The 14852-nt window shown below is 34.9% G+C and overlaps 1 long non-coding RNA gene across 1 annotated transcript in view; it reads left to right on the top strand.

Annotated features, from left to right (window-relative positions):
* The first annotated feature begins 7955 nt into the window (after positions 1 to 7955).
* The window catches only part of LOC114074505, a 38516-nt gene continuing 31619 nt past the window's right edge, over positions 7956 to 14852 (top strand). Inside the window, exon 1 of the long non-coding RNA XR_003574934.1 lies at positions 7956 to 8194. This is a non-coding gene — a long non-coding RNA (uncharacterized LOC114074505). The remainder of the gene's footprint in view (positions 8195 to 14852) is intronic.

Below are 14852 nucleotides of genomic sequence, written 5' to 3'. Positions count from 1 at the left end.
GTTCGGAGTTTTCGAGGGGAGTGGAAATTTTGAGTAGCTTCCTTAGTTTACTTCAAATCATGTTTCTCCATTATGATAACTCTGCCTTGGACTTGCACTTTACATTTATGGGGCCCCTAGGGAGGATTATTGGTATGTGTCAGGTGTATATATCTACTTAGTGTAGAATTTCCAGAACAGCTGCAATTTAACAATATTGCTGCCAGTTTCTCTGTTTTACACTTTTCTGCAAAGTTAGCTGCCAGTTTCTCCGTTTTCACTTCTGCTAAGTTGATTGATGTATCTGAAAGTATTTCTAATAGATTTTTTTTCTCATGCAGATTTTGTAGATCTTCCCGAATATCACATGACAAAGACTAAGCTTTAAATTTTTTTCCCAACTTTTGTTCGTTATTGAATGAGGATATAAGCTTAGAAGATAGACTAGCTAACTCATTCTTACTTTTCTATGAATGTTATGAAAAACCGTGGATGTTATAAGTTTTTTTTGTTGATCAAGCAAATACTGAAACTTACATCAAGTGATGCTCACAAATTTATTGTAATCAATCGCACTCTTCATTATTTCTATCACTTTGAAACTCTTTCTATATCATCTTTTGTATCCAGATTTATAGTTATAATTAATTTGATATTTGTTGGTGTCTTGTGATAATCGATGGTGGTGGGATCAATGGTGATTAGTTAGAGACCATAATTATTGACGGTCTCTAAAGGTCAATCTAGGACAAATATTGTTGCTCGTCACTAAATCATAAATTAGGACTAGAATTACAGCTGGTCTTTAGAGCAATTTTAGGACCATGGTCTTGTGTTCCCTAAAACTACTCTAAGACCAGTTTGATGTGGTCGCTAGAGCTAATTTTCGAGCAGATCATTAAATATCAATAACGGTGTTCTAGGAACGAACACACTCGTCTCAAAATAGTTACTAGGACGAGGTTGCGTCAGGTCGCAAAAGATGTTTACCGACCTGAATATCAAGGTATCAATGGTCCCTTTGAGACTAGATATGCAGTCTTTAAAAGTATTATGCGACCAGTGTTTTTTGTCGTCTCAAAATCATTCAGGGACCTGTTTTTGTATGGACTAAAAAATGGCCGGAAATTGGTACAACAGGATTGATGAGCATTTGGTGCAGGTAGGTTTTAGAAAATGCCCTAGTGAAGCTAATCTATACAGAAAAGGTGATGAAATTAATTTTATTGTTATTTCAGTATATTCAAATGATCTGCTTGTTACCAGAAGCAATTATGAACTTGCTAAGAAATTTAAAGAAGATATGCAATAGACTTTTGAGATGATGGATTTGGGAGAATGGTGTATTTTCTGGGAATGAAATCAAACAAGTAAAAATAGAAGCGTTCATCTGTGAAAAGAAGTATGCAAAAGACATTTTGAAAAGTTCAAAAGGAAAAATTTGCAAAGAGACAACTACTCAAAAGTGTCAAAAGAAGAATTTGAGAAAAAAAGATGAAGCTAATGTTGCGGAAGCCGAATATATAGAGAGTGATGGAATCACAACTACTATATCTAAAGGTAGCTAATAAATAGTAAATGAGACAATAATAAAAAGAACACCAGGAATTAACGAGGTTCGGCAAATTTTTGTTTTCTTTTGCCCACTCCTCGGACACAACCAACCAATATTTATTTCACTCCAAAAGAGTACAAGTGAAATACTACAAGAGAGAAAGAAGAACAAATGCCTTATGAGATGAGAAGGCAAGTGAGAAATGTGTTACAAATGAATTAGGAGCTACCTATTTATAGGAGTGAATTCTTCCTATTGATGTCATCCATGACATCACTATATGTCAAAATGTCAAGATTTACCTTGTGAAACCAATTTATTGTTCACCTAAATTTCATCTACAAAAGGTTCTATCTTTGACTTTTCTACCAATAAAGAATTATCCTCTACAGTGTTATGAATATACTGTAGAATCCATTTTACAGCCTGCCAATGATCCTTTCTGGGATTGTGCATGCACCTGCTTACAGCTCCAATAGCGTGTGAAATATTTGGCCTTGTGCAAACCATTGCATACATCAAGCAACCAATAATATTCGCGTATGGTACTCTTGACATATATTCTCGTTCAGCTTCATTCTTAGGTGACATAGCATCACTAAGCTTAAAATGAGGAGCAAGCAGAGTGCTAACCGACTTCGTTTTCTCATTCATACCGAATCAGTTTAGTACCCTCTTCATGTATTCTTTCTGAGATAAATAGAGTTTCTTTGAGTGTCTATCTCTTTTTATCTCCATGTCAAGAATCTTCTTTGCCTCACACAAATCCTTCATCTCAAACTCCTTTTTTAGTTGAATCTTTAGCTTCTCAATTTCCTCTTGACTTTTAGAAGCTATCAACATATCATCAACATATAGGAGAAGATATATAAAGAAATTATCTTCAATCTTGCGCAAATACACACAATGATCGTATTTGTTTCTTATGTACCTTTGCTGCAACATAAACTTGTCAAATTGTTTGTACCATTGTCTAGAAGATTGTTCAAATCCGTACAATGATTTTTCAAGTTCGCAGACCATATTTTTCTTTTATATCAAATTTGAATCCTTCTGGCTGAGTCATGTAGATTTCCTCTTCCAAGTTTCCATGTAAAAATGCAGTTTTTACATCCAACTGAACTAGTTCCAAATTCAATTATGATACAAAAGCAAACAAAACTCTAATGGAGGAGCGTTCCAGAACTGGAGCGAACACCTCATTATAATCAATTCCCTCCTTTTGAGAATATCCTTTGGCCACCAATCTTGCTTTGTATCAAACATCTTCTTGGTTAGGAAATCATTCTTTCTTTGCAAATACTCATTTGCACCGAATTGCTTTCTTGCCCTCCGGGAGATTTGCCAATATCCATGTATGATTCTGATGAAGCGGCTGCATTTCTTCATCCATGGAATTCCTCCACTTATCTTCTTGGGAACTTTGGACTGCGTCTTTATAAGTGGTAGGAATGTCATCGGCTGCAATTGAGTTAGCACAAGCCACCATATCTGTGAGTCGAGCAGGTTTTCTTATTGCCCTTTTTGGCTTGCTCATTTCTATTGATTCAAGTTGTGGTTGAGGTTCTTGAGATGGAACCTCCTCTTCGACTGGCTCTCCTTCAAGAGAAAAATATTCTGTTGTTTCCTCGTTTGATCCCTAAGTTGGGAAAATTATCTTTCCCTCAAACTCCACCTGCTTTGAAGCACCATCAATTTGTTTGACTTCTTCAACTGTTACCTTATTTTTCAAGGTAGATTCATCAAAGGTAACATCCCTGCTGAAAATAACTTTTCTTGTCTGTGGACACCATAAATGGTATCCTTTGACTCCAGAAGTAATTCCCATAAATAAAGTTTTCTTTGCTCTTGGGTCCAAAGTTGATTCTCTTACATGATAATATGCAATTGAGCCAAATACATATAAAGAACCATAATCTTCAACAGGTTTTCCATAGCATTTTTCAAATGGTGTCTTCCCACCAATAGCAGCAGATGGTAGACGATTGATGAGGTGGCATGCATATGTTATTGCCTCAGCCCAAAATTCTTTGCCAACGCCAGCATTGGACAACACATCTTCTTCAGCAAAGTTCGGTTCATGCATTCTGCCACTCCATTCTGTTGTGGTGTATTTTTGACGGTGAAATGTCTGACGATGTCATTTTCTTCACAAATTTTCTGAAAAAGATCATTCTTGTATTCTCCACCATTGTCTGTGTGAAGATACTTGGTCTTTCTGCCACTTTGAGTTTCTATCATCGCCTTCCATTTGAGAAAAATTCCTTATACTTCATCTTTTGTTTTCATCGTATACACCCAAAATCTTCCAATACTTCATCTTTTGTTTTCATCGTATACACCCAAAATCTTCGAGAAAAAATCATCAACAAAGGTTAAAAAATAGTGTTTCCTACCTAATGAATGTGTTTTGGAAGCACCCCAAACACCTGAATTAACATAATCCAAAATACCTTTAGAATTATGAATATATGTTCCAAATTTAACCCTTGTTTGCTTTCCCTTGACATAATGCTCGCAAAACTCCAAGTTGCAAGTTTTCACTCCTTTTAGCAATCCTTGATTTGATAAAATTTTCAAGGATTTTTCTCCAGCATGTCCCAAGCGCATATGCCACAGCTTGGTCATTTCTGCCTCCTTCTCTTCATTGGATATTGTTGCCGCTATCCCAATAAATGTACTACCTTGATAGTGGTACATGTTATTATTTCTTTGAATTGCCTTCATTACCACCAGTGCACCAGATCATATTCTCATCACGCCATTATCGGCAATTACTTTGAACCCCTTTGCTCTAGGGCTCCAACAAGAATGGGGTTTTTCTTCAAATCTGGTACATATTGAACATCTATTAATGTTCTACTTAAACCATCATGGTTCCTTAATCGGATGGAACCAACACCATATGCGGTAAGAGGATTATTGTTTGCGGTGTGAATAACACTACATTCTCCTTCTTGTAAATCAACAAACCAGTCCCGGTTGGGACACACATGATAGATACAAGATGAGTCCATAAACCATACATTAGATGATTTAGATGCATCTGTTGTAATTAGTGAGTAATCGGAGTCATCACAATCAACCACATTTGAATCCATGACAGCCTTTCGATTATTTGGTTTGGCTTTGCTATTCAACTTTGGCTAGTCTTTCTTCCAGTGCCCTTTTTCTCGGAAAAAGGCACATTCATCTTTGCTGAGTCTGGATCTTGACTTGGATCTCCCTTTCTTCGTTGTCATATGATTTTGAGAACTACCTCTCGCAATCAATTCTTCTGCTTCTTCACTTTTTTGTTTTTCTCTCGTTCTTTGTTCATAACTATATAAGGCAGAACAAACTTCTTTGGGAGATACTTCATCATTCCCATGCAGTAGAGTCGTTTCAAGATGCTCAAACTCATCGGGAAGTGAACTTAACAACATTAAGGCCATATCTCCATCCGTAAAATTCACGTCCATATTCCGCAAAGCTGTCGCCAACTTATTAAAGCTGGTGATATGATCATTCATTGTGCTACCACGAATGTAAGTGAAGTGTAAAAGTCTTCTTTTTATGTAAGATTTATTTTGAATGTTTTTCTTCAAGAATTTTTCCTCCAATGAATTTCATAATTCATGTGCAGATGTTTCCTTCGTATATGGATGCTTTTGTTCTCTTGCGATCGAACGGTACCACAAGCAACACGGTTGATAATCTTTTAATCTTCTTCTCCTACACCGTCTGGTTTCCTTTCTTCAATTGTAATATCTAGCTCTTTTTGAAAAAGAACATCAAGGACCTCGCCTTGCCACATTCCAATATGTCCTAACCCGTCAAAAATTTCAACTGCAAATTTCGCATTTGACAAAATTCTTGTCATAAGCGAAGATGTCAATAATGACGTATTATTGACACTCGATGTGCACTCATCATTTTTTTGTTTCCCATTTTACTACAAACACCATTTATTAGCTAACAATGCAGTGACCAAAGTAAATCTTATTCTGATGTGGAAGTTCAGACAATGCTGCAATCACAAAGCATACTCAGATAATACCTTGGCTCTGATATCGATTGTTGTAGAAGCCGAATATTGAGAGAGTAATGGAATTTCAACTACTATATCTAAAGGTAGCTAATAAATAGTAAATGAGACAACAATAAAAAGAACACCAGGAATTAACGAGGTTCTGCAAACTTTTGTTTTCTTTTGCCTACTCCTCGGACACAACCAACCAATATTTATTTTACTCCAAAAGAGTACAAGTGAAATACTATAAGAGAGAAAGAAGAACAAATGCCTTAGGAGATGAGAAGGCAAGTGAGAGGTGTGCTACAAATGAATTAGGAGCTACCTACTTATAGGAGTGAATTCTTACTATTGATGGCATCCTTGACATCACAATATGTCAAAATGTCAAGATTTACCTTGTGAAACCAATTTATTGTTCACCTAAATTTCACCTACAAACGGTGCTATCTTGACTTTTCTACCAATGAAGAATTATCCTCCTAACTACCATATCTTCTCATTAATCAATTTTTCAATCTTGTCAAATTAAACAGCTAAAAGGCAAGAGATTTTGCACGCTCTACGGCTCAAATTGAATTCATTGCAGAAACTGCTGCTTTAAATCAAGCGTTATGGCTTTAAAAAGTGCTATTCGATATGAATTAAAAGTAAGGAAAGTGCATAGCAATGTTTGTGAATAAACAGAAACTATTTCTCTCACAAATAATCCTATTTTTAAGGGAAAGCCAAGCATTTCAATATCAAAATATTATTTCTTAGAGATGGACAAAAAGAAGGATTTGTTGGGTTAAAGTATTGCTAGAGTAATCTTCTATTGACAGATACTTTCACCCAAGCCTTGTCAAGGAGAAGAGTAGAACTCTAATAGAATGAGTTGGAATTGCAGCAACTAAAGCAAGGAGGAGTGTTAGTTAATTGCCTTAGTTAATGTAGTAACTACTCAAACAGAAGTTGTTGGACTTTCTCCAGCCTTTTAGCTATCTTTACTAGTTTTATTTTGTTTTTTTGTAGGAGTTAGATGTTAATTTAAGTAGTTTGTTTAACATGGGAAGATGTGCAAAGTAGTTGCTGAAATATATGCTACAACTGTTGCATTTTTCTTGTAAATATAAACACCATTTCAGTTCAATGAAGGATTATCTTTCTGGCATCTTATATTTCTTTTCTTCTTCGTGGATTTATTTATGTTTTAGAGTTGAAGTTCAGCCTTAAAAACTCCAACAAAGAAAAGTAGTCTTTAAACTTCTATTCTGCGACTCTGCTAGAAAGCATGTGTTGGGTTTTTATGGATAGTTGTGCATCTTCTTTTATTGGTAACATAGTTCTGGAGACCAAAAAAAGAATGTGATGTTGTCTTCTCTGATTACATCACTTTTGTGGGCGGAGGAACACAAATAGCTAGACTAGGTAGTGTATCAAATTCCAATTGAATTGGACTTGTTTTATTTTGGCATAGAAGGAATATAGGCACACTCCACCTCCGTTTAAAAAAGAATGTCCCTATTTCCTTTTTAGTCTGTTTCAAAAAGAATGTCGCCTTTTTTTTTGACAATATTTTAACTTTAACTTTCCACGTGGCATGTTTAAGACCACAAGATTAAAGGACATTTTGGTATATTTGACATAACTTTAATTTTGAACCACAAGATTAAAAAGTCTTGTTTCTTTTCTTAAACTCCGTTCCAGGTCAAAGTAGGTCATTCTTTTTTAAAGGAGGGAGTATTATATATTGTCGATACCTTTGAACTTTTTTTGTATGTTGGTATGAACTTGAGAATATAAAGGGAAAGAAAAGCAAATAAAAACTAATACAAGTTATTGAATTCTCCAAATTTAATGAACTTTAACTTCCAAAATTAAATAGGTAATATACATTATGTCAGTGTAAATCACTTGAACATATTATACATCATTCAGCTACAAAGTTCTTTTCAAGAACACAAACATATCCAACATTATTTTTATTTATTTGTTCTTTAATTAGTGTTATTGAATATCGAGTAACTTCCCTACTCATTTGCTGATTTTATTGTGCTTTACACAAGTGATTGTGACTCAATGAATAGTCTTTTAACGACAGATCTAGAAGACAACCTACAAAGTCAATCGACCTTGCGAGATTGGAGACCAAACAGAGTTTTGGTCCAGCATACTGACATCAAACAGATATATGTATTGGGACGAGATTATATTCCGGTCCTTATTTGCATATTCTTTTGCAAAGCTACTTAATATGGTCTAAATAACATATTAACTGGTCCTGAATTCTAATTGAAAAATAAAGCGCCACATCCAGAAAAATTTTTGTACTAAAGTATTAAAAAAACTTAATAAAAAAACTTTAGTTTTTTACCAAAATTTAGGCGCCAATTTCTTTTAGCCAAAAACGTAAAACCCTCTGTTTTCTAAAAGTAAGAACGTAAAAAGGAAAAAAAAACTTTGGCTGCTGGTGGCAGCTTTCAATAGCTCCGAACGATCGATCTTTGTTCTTGTCAACTATATACATCGTCCGATCGGGGTCAAACTTAACACCAAAATACTTTCAATCGCATCTTTGTCTTGTTCATCTTATAGTTGCTGCTCAGCTGCTATTGAAATAGATCGTACAGGTTGTTGTTCAGCTGCTTGTGAAACAGATCGTACAGGTAGCTGCTTCTTCTTCTCATCATGTTTCTATTGTTTCGAATTTCATAAACTATATTGATGGATTTTTATTGTTTTATTTAAGTCACTCTTCTTCTTGTTATTCCTCTTTTCTAACATTAGATAGGTTAAAAAATCTTATTCTGACCTGTTTTCTAATGTACAATCAGTGAATCACTTATTGGGTTGAGTTTCTAATAGTGACTCTATTTTGTTATCTGTTGTATGCGCCTGATGAAGATTCATATTTTTTATAGAGTGCATATTTTTGTAAAGAGTGCATATTCTGTCTTAGATGTTGATATTTTGCAAGCGAAATAAGAACTAGACTTGTTACATGTAACTTTTAAAGTAAGATATACTTACATATCTGTAATGCCTGGTTTGTTATCGACCTGTACTTATAAGGTTAGAAAAACATAAACAGAAATAAGATAAAGTAGACGAATAATCCGAGTCCACAGAAACTACTGTGTCTCCTTAAGAAATTTAATCCCCTCACTGTACCCGAGGTTATGGATTATATCTCCCAAGATAAAACGGATTAATATTGAAATTTTTTTAGAGGGGTCAGTGGTTATTATCGGCATTTCATTCATCACTACGCTAGTGTAGCAGGACCTATGACTGATTTTCAATGAAAGGAGTTATTTCACTGGATAGAATTAACTCAGGAAGCTTTTGAGACACTTAAGAAGAAATTGAGTCGTACACCCGTCTTAACTCTTCCGGATTTCACTCAAGAGTTTCAGGTGGAAACGGATGCTTCAGGGCAAGGCATAGAGGCTTTTATGTCCCAATGGGGTCATCCCATTGCGTACTTTAGTCAAAAGTTGAGCTCTAGAATGTAGAGAGTGTCAACTTATGATCGGGAAATGTTTGTTATTATTTAGTGAGCAAATGGAGGCAGTACTTTTTGGGGTGAGGATTCACCATACTCACTGATCAGCAGTCACTCAAGAATTTGATCACCCAGAACATCCAAACAGAGGAGCAGCAAAAATTGCTTACCAAGCTGGTAGGGTATGATTTTCGCATATTGTATAAACCGGGAAAGCAAAATGAGACGGCTGATGCTTTATTTCGCCAGCCAGATGCCAGTTTTTTGGCTCTATCTGTTCAAACGTTTGCCTTGGAACATGAGCTAGCGTCTTTGAATCAATCATATCCAGACCTCTTAACCATTCAACGAGATCTCACTTCACAGTCCTCTGAGTAAGCTGGATATGTTTTTCGTGAAGGACTTCTCTTTTGCCATGGCAGATTGATTATCATGGATAACTGTCCTTTACGCCAACGCCTGCTATATGAGTTTCACTCCACTGCTGTAGGTGGATATGCTAGGACAGCTCGTACCTACCACCGTTTGGCATCAAATTTTTATGGAAACACATGCGACAGGATGTTTAGACTTATGTAGCTTCTTGCCAAGTTTGCCAGCAAATGAAGAGCTCTCACCAGCTTCCTGGTGGTCTCTTACAGCCCCTCCCCATTCCTTAATTGGTATTTGAGGACATCGCCATGGATTTAATCACTTGCTTGCGTAGTTCTAAAGGAAGATCCACAATTATGACAGTTGTGGCTCGTTTATTTAAGTACGGCCATGTCATTCCATTGGCGTCAACTTTTACTGCTAATACTATCGCAGAAGCTTTGTGACTCAAATTATTTGTTTTCATGGAGCAGTATTGTAACTGATAGGGACCCTCGATCTTTCCTGTGGTATCTTGTATCACAGCTAACTCATCTTCTTCTAGGAGTTATGATCGTCTGAAGTTAACCAAAAACTCATACCTAACGTAACTCTCTAAAATTCAGATTTTTGTTATTTCCAATTTAATTCTTTGAGAACTCGACATGCTACATCTAGTGACCTTAACACTCAAGAAATGTTAAATTCCTTGCAAAAATATCACTCACTACAAAGGATTGTTCGAGTCTTAGTTTGAAAATTTTTCAAAAGTGTTACATTAATATCTCTCCCTTGGGATCATTCGTCCTCGAATGACCACTGGATTGGATATAGAGTGTGGACACTCTTACTAAGGTACGAGTCTAATGGTGTGCTCTTACTATATTTAGGCTTATCTCAAGTCCTTAAGTTCAGACTATATACCTCTCTATAGGGAAACTCATCCCAAGACTATTACTCCTTCCCACCACATTCAAGCTTAGTGTTTTAACAACTCCATTACTAAAAATAACCTCTAAAAATATATCGCTCAAACTGTTTGGAACTCATAATTACTATCTCAATCTCAAATACATGACTTGATTTCTTATCACGCCATCTCCCCCTTAGGTCTAAAGCTGCCACTTGAAAGCTATGAACTTATTCCATCATCTCTAAATGGTCTACATCTTATTTTACGCAAACACTTGGGAGAAGATTATCTCATGGATACTTAACTCTATAATTAGGTACTAAGACCTCTTTCTAAGCGGTTTCTCTTAACCTCTTTTGATTACATACCGTCTTGGTACACGTGTCTATGATCTTGCTAATCCTGTGACTTAGCCACACTTTGCTATCCTTATCATGTATAATTAGTAGCCCTTTTGAGCCTGTAGATTTTTATTGGTAGCCGTATTTTTGACTTTACTTTTTGTTGAATCCCTAGTCTTTGCACCCTGCTTCCTTGAACAATGTAGCATAGACTTATTCTAATCTTTAAATCAGAAGAAAATTTATGGTTGAGTGGAAAAGGTTGATCAATGAGAGCTACAAAGTTTTTAAAAATCCCTCTTTGAAAGAATGCGACATAGAAACATAAAGAGATGAACAAAAGAATTTATCTTGATGATGATCATGGTCCTTCCAATAACATTGTGCACCTTAATGCATGTAAAATACTAAAGTTAAGGGCTGCTATTATGATGGAAAACTTAAAAAATAGAGAAAAAGCATATTGAAATATTCTTGAGATGATGAGAATTACTTGCCAAATAATTGTTGAACAGAGGGTTGAAAATAAAGAGAAGAAGCTAATAGGTGAACAAGTCTTAAAGTGCAAGTGCTTAAGGAAGTGTAAGTCACTATTATATAATTTTCCTACTTGTCCCCTAGCCTACATTACAACCCATTAAAGTCCTACTTGATTCTATTCAAGCACATGCTTAATTAGTGGATATGTACAAAATGGGCAACATGTGGTTCTTTGTGCATACATATGAATTTTATTGTGAATGTGAGAGTTTTTATTTGATGCTAAGTCCTTAATTTTTTTTTTAAGAGGGAACTTGTTTCATGATAGATAGGTGATTTTATTAGCTTTCTTTGTTGAGAATAGAGGAGCAAGCTTTAATTTGATGAGTTCAAAGTCTTTCCTTGAGGTTAGGAGGTTAGTGGTTTGGTGTTTATTAGGATGTATCACATAATTATTGAGTAGTCTACTTGATGTTTTGAAAAATTACATATGGCCTAATTTCTTTTATTAACCAAAGTGATGACATACCTTGTATGGTTTTTTGAGAAGAGATGTAATTCTTTCTCGAGGACGAGCAAAAGTTTAAGTGTGGGGTGTTGATGTGAGGAAATTTTTTGATATTTTTAATTATTATTATTATTTATATTTCTAATTATTATTTGACTCCCATTTCCTACTTATATTTTTTCTTTTTGAACATTAATTTTCTGGATTGCGCTAAATTGTGTATTTTATTAGTTTGAGTAAATTGGTGTAAAGTTGAAAATGTTTGGAGCTAAAATGAGTTCAAGATAGACGGTTGAATAACGGAATCAAGCAGGAAACTTAGTGGATTAAATTGGATAAATAATATATAAATAATAAGGTGCTTATTGCAAAATGCAAAAGGAAATATTGCCACGTGGAAACAAAAGGAAGACAAGAGTGCAAGTGGCGGCGGCTACAGTGTTTCACGTGTAGAGGAATTCTTATTTCTCTTGGTTTTGGATTCCTACTTTTTTTTGACTTAGTTATTTTATTTAGGGTATTATAGATCTATAAATAGACCATAAAGATAATTATTTTGGGAGATCAACAGAGGGGAAGATCAGTTAGAGGACAGAAAGTATAAAGTTGTCAAACACTTTTTAGGGTTCTTTTCTCATTATTTTCTTAGACATTAATAGCTAAAAACTCTTGTTCTAGGGATGTACCTACGGATTCAATGTTGATTATTTGAGGTTTATGAATAGATTCTTGGTTTTCATCGTGAGTTACATCTATATTCTTGTTTTAGTATTTTGTGCTTTGTCACCACAAGATAAATTTATTGTCTAATCTTAAAATCGAGAGAGAAGGGGTTAGATAAACTAGAGAATTTAGAGATCTCGATCGATCCATTTAACTAAGGTGATTTGTGTTCAGGAGTGACGCTCGGATGAACAACTTGCTTGGTTACAAAATAAGATCAAATATAAATGCTCGTCGGTTAGTCTATTTATCCCTGCTCAATGATGTGTTAGATAATTTACTGGAGTAGGCCACCAGAGGTGTGAACCTGACTTATACAATTAACCCTGTAAACCAATAACTTGACGACTAAAATGAGTTCTTTACCTAAAATACGATACATGAGATCCCTTGCTTATTGTAGGACGCTGGAATTTTCCAACCATTGTAAATAATTTTTATTATTTTTTTCCTCCATTTTTTTCTTTTGGCACTCTTAATTAAATAATTAGACCAGTATAATTTAGTAAAAATAGCTAATTGACAAGTTCTTTGGATTTGATAATATGGTTCTTTTAAGAGCCATTATCTTGCTTGCATGATCACGTACACTTGCGTGTGCAATTGGTAGCAACATCATGCATTAGTTGTTTTTAAGACTATCATGATATCATATCTATGTTTATACATATTTAATCATACTTAGTGCATTTCATGTATTTATGCATACTTGTGCCTATATTTTCTGCAAATATAAGGTCCAACAATCATGTTCTCTCTTGCGTCTAAATTTGGATTGCTATTCTTGATTTGATTAGTGAGTCCTCATACTCCAAGGGAAAAACCATAAAGATATTTTATTTCTCTCATTTTTTATTCTTAAGACTTTGTACGTGGTGTATGGTTTACGTCCCAACCACTTTTTTGATGTTTTAGAATGGCTCGTCAAAACATATTTATGAATCTGTTTGTTGTTCATGTCAGTTTTGTTGAATGCCTCTCAAAGTAAAAGTATTTCCATTATATAGAGAAAATAAATATTACAAATCCCTAAAGATCCGTCATTCCTATCCATAAAGATCAGCTATTCTATCTCTACAAATCTGCTATTCAATCCCTCGGAATCCGCTATTCTATCACAGTATTTATTCTTTTGATTCTACAACAAATCTGTATGATCATGCTAATTTACATCACTAACTAATTACATTAATACATACAATTATTTCGATTTTGATTATGCTAACATCCCCCCTCAAATTGATGTCGGTATATCAAGAAACATCAATTTCCCTACTAGAAATTGATGGCGTTGTCGTGCCATAGATTTTGTAAATGCATCAGCTATTTGAAGATCACTAGACACATGTGGAAGAGTAATGATGTCATGCCCCGAGCTACCCCCAAGATGCGTACACGGAACCTAGGACCACAAGTGATCCCAAGCTAACCCTGCTGGCATGTCATGAGCATACTAAAGATAATAAACTGTTGCGGAAGCTAAATCATACTTAAATTTAAAAGATGGGTAAATACCCATATGCTAAATCTGAGATATATGAAACTGATGAGTTTAATACAAGGAAAATATTAAATCATTACTAAGCTAAAACTAAATATTTCTTAAAATAGCCTCTAAAATGGACTAGAAATAATAGGACAAGCCCCAACTAAATCTAGCCAAAACTGAAACTAAAAGGCTAACTCCTGAAAGAAACTCATGACTATTGTCCTCGGAGAATGAGGACTCACCACTAAATCTGCTGAACTTAAGATCAGAAATCGATCTATGCATGATCTGGGTGCTGAGAACCTGAACCTACATCATGACAAGATGTAGCGCACGTATGCGTCAGTACTTGAAAGGTACTGAGCATGTAGGATAGAATAAAGCTGAAATAAAAGATAACTGAACTAGCACAAAAGCAAGTATAATAATCTGTATATGATATATAGAATTTTGAGCTAACTGAATGCAATGACCAATTTATAACATGCTGAAACTGAATACTGAGTATACCGATAAATGGTCAATGCAAGAGAGTCTGGATTAACTGTAGGAGCTACTAATAACTAAAAATAAAACCACATGAGCTAAATGTGAAGTCCGATGTATACGCTCTATCGAGAGTACCCAATATACCCTTCCAAAAGTATAAAGACATGATGGCGTGATCACTAAACTTATTGCCCACAAAGGGGACTTACAACCTACTTGGCTAGTAGTTCTGGGACTAATTGGGTAAGCTGAACCCTAGTCCAACTCGTTATTATGTTACTCCCATGGATTTATATAGTTATCTGATTATGTCTGAATTTTTTGTAAATACTGGATAGCTCAATACTAAACGTGCAAACTGAGAATGCAACATTTAATATGATAATGATGCATTAAAAACTAAGGCATGTATAACTGGATAGCCGAAATATCTGACCTAGCATGTGTAATTCAAGAACTAAAGAAATACAAAGCTACAGTTCTGAAATTCATGCAATAATCTGAGTAATAACATGATAATCTAAT

This window comes from Solanum pennellii, chromosome 10 (genome assembly GCF_001406875.1).
Source record: "Solanum pennellii chromosome 10, SPENNV200".
Lineage (NCBI taxonomy): Eukaryota > Viridiplantae > Streptophyta > Magnoliopsida > Solanales > Solanaceae > Solanum > Solanum pennellii.
This window is presented reverse-complemented; position numbering and strand designations above follow the sequence as displayed.